This window comes from Alosa sapidissima, chromosome 10, assembly GCF_018492685.1.
Source record: "Alosa sapidissima isolate fAloSap1 chromosome 10, fAloSap1.pri, whole genome shotgun sequence".
NCBI classification, from domain to species: Eukaryota; Metazoa; Chordata; class Actinopteri; order Clupeiformes; family Clupeidae; genus Alosa; species Alosa sapidissima.
Window position 1 is genome coordinate 38,409,188 of NC_055966.1, and position 2,500 is coordinate 38,411,687.

Consider the following 2,500-nt stretch of genomic DNA (forward strand, 5'->3'; position numbering starts at 1 on the left):
GAGGAGTGCTCAGAGGAGCCAGCGCGAAACTCGTTAAAGGCTGGTCACAGAGCACGCACTCTGAGAGAGGAGCTTTACTGTGGCCGGAAGAGCACGCAGCCCGTGGTTAGCCGTGATCGTATAGTGGTTAGTACTCTGCGTTGTGGCCGCAGCAACCCCGGTTCGAATCCGGGTCACGGCAGCTTTTGCACATTTCTGGATTATTGCCCTCAAGCCCGGGAAAAAGTGGGTGTGCAAAGCTGGACCTCGCCATGTCGGCTCATCTCTTTTCTTGAGGCTTCGGAAGAATGGAAGAATGCAGCTCTGCGAACCGTGCTGCTGTCGCATCGTCTCTGGAAACACACTGATCGCATGCTAGTCAGCTGGTTTTGTCAGGGCCAGTGGCGCAATGGATAACGCGTCTGACTCCGGATCAGAAGATTCTCGGTTCGACTCCTGGCTGGCTCGGCGGCAAATTTTGACCCCGCGCCGGGAGGACCGCCACGATGGCCTTCTGCCCTCTGCTGGCCAGTAGATTTGCCGCGGCCTTCAGTTTGTCTACATGTACTCTCTCGTCAAAAGCCAGTCAGTCGCTCCCGGACCTCAGTCACACTCCTTTCAGTCTAGCACAAATGCATGCGCGCCTTTGCTTTTCTACAAGACGGTGGCAGAGTGCCTCCTCCCATATGGTCTAGCGGTTAGGATTCCTGGTTTTCACCCAGGCGGCCCGTGTTCGACTCCCGGTATGGGAAGCGCTTTTGCCTTCCCGTCAATGTGGGCTCCTTACCAGTAGAGCCCTCGGCCTAAGGCATTGCCCCCCAACAGTAAAGTCTGTCTCCACCTGCATGGGCTCTCCTTCACCTGCTGGACACCTTTCACATGGCTAAAGACTGTCTCCTTCAGCTTTGCCAACCGTGCCCTTCTTCAGCTGCTTTTCCCAGCCTTCAGCATCACTCCAACTCTTTCACACGCACATGTGTGCCGAGAGGCAGGGAAATGTCAGCGTTTGGCCATTTGTGGATTGGTGCCTGTGGGTCGAGGCGGGTGTTTGGTGTTTTCTGCAAATTAGCAGCACACACAACTCGTTTACGGAGTGGAAACTGCAGCCGAGGAGTGCTCAGAGGAGCCAGCGCGAAACTCGTCAAAGGCTGGTCACAGAGCACGCACTCTGAGAGAGGAGCTTTACTGTGGCCGGAAGAGCACGCAGCCCGTGGTTAGCCGTGATCGTATAGTGGTTAGTACTCTGCGTTGTGGCCGCAGCAACCCCGGTTCGAATCCGGGTCACGGCAGCTTTTGCACATTTCTGGATTATTGCCCTCAAGCCCAGGAAAAAGTGGGTGTGCAAAGCTGGACCTCGCCATGTCGGCTCATCTCTTTTCTTGAGGCTTCGGAAGAATGGAAGAATGCAGCTCTGCGAACTGTGCTGCTGTCGCATCGTCTCTGGAAACACACTGATCGCATGCTAGTCAGCTGGTTTTGTCAGGGCCAGTGGCGCAATGGATAATGCGTCTGACTACGGATCAGAAGATTCTAGGTTCGACTCCTGGCTGGCTCGGCGGCAACTTTTGACCCCGCGCCGGGAGGACCGCCACGATGGCCTTCTGCCCTCTGCTGGCCAGTAGATTTGCCGCGGCCTTCAGTTTGTCTACATGTACTCTCTCGTCAAAAGCCAGTCAGTCGCTCCCGGACCTCAGTCACACTCCTTTCAGTCTAGCACAAATGCATGCGCGCCTTTGCTTTTCTACAAGACGGTGGCAGAGTGCCTCCTCCCATATGGTCTAGCGGTTAGGATTCCTGGTTTTCACCCAGGCGTCCCGGGTTCGACTCCCGGTATGGGAAGCGCTTTTGCCTTCCCGTCAATGTGGGCTCCTTACCAGTAGAGCCCTCGGCTTAAGGCATTGCCCCCCAACAGTGCAGTCTGTCTCCACCTGCATGGGCTCTCCTTCACCTGCTGGACACCTTTCACATGGCTAAAGACTGTCTCCTTCAGCTTTGCCAACCGTGCCCTTCTTCAGCTGCTTTTCCCAGCCTTCAGCATCACTCCAACTCTTTCACACGCACATGTGTGCCGAGAGGCAGGGAAACGTCAGCGTTTGGCCATTTGTGGATTGGTGCCTGTGGGTCGAGGCGGGTGTTTGGTGTTTTCTGCAAATTAGCAGCACACACAACTCGTTTACGGAGTGGAAACTGCAGCCGAGGAGTGCTCAGAGGAGCCAGCGCGAAACTCGTCAAAGGCTGGTCACAGAGCACGCACTCTGAGAGAGGAGCTTTACTGTGGCCGGAAGAGCACGCAGCCCGTGGTTAGCCGTGATCGTATAGTGGTTAGTACTCTGCGTTGTGGCCGCAGCAACCCCGGTTCGAATCCGGGTCACGGCAGCTTTTGCACATTTCTGGATTATTGCCCTCAAGCCCGGGAAAAAGTGGGTGTGCAAAGCTGGACCTCGCCATGTCGGCTCATCTCTTTTCTTGAGGCTTCGGAAGAATGGAAGAATGCAGCTCTGCGAACCGTGCTGCTGTCGCA

General features: G+C 55.8%; 5 non-coding genes across 5 annotated transcripts; all 5 read left to right on the forward strand.

Annotated features, from left to right (window-relative positions):
* Positions 1-109: 109 nt before the first annotated feature.
* trnah-gug lies at positions 110-181 on the forward strand. Its single transcript has one exon. It is a non-coding gene; the product is annotated as a tRNA-His (tRNA).
* A 1,015-nt stretch (positions 182-1,196) lies between these two features.
* On the forward strand, positions 1,197-1,268 carry trnah-gug. Its single transcript has one exon. It is a non-coding gene; the product is annotated as a tRNA-His (tRNA).
* A 193-nt stretch (positions 1,269-1,461) lies between these two features.
* Positions 1,462-1,534, forward strand: trnar-acg. The gene has a single exon. It is a non-coding gene; the product is annotated as a tRNA-Arg (tRNA).
* Positions 1,535-1,746: 212 nt separating this feature from the next.
* Positions 1,747-1,818, forward strand: trnae-uuc. Its single transcript has one exon. It is a non-coding gene; the product is annotated as a tRNA-Glu (tRNA).
* A 465-nt stretch (positions 1,819-2,283) lies between these two features.
* trnah-gug lies at positions 2,284-2,355 on the forward strand. Its single transcript has one exon. It is a non-coding gene; the product is annotated as a tRNA-His (tRNA).
* The last annotated feature ends 145 nt before the right edge of the window (positions 2,356-2,500 follow it).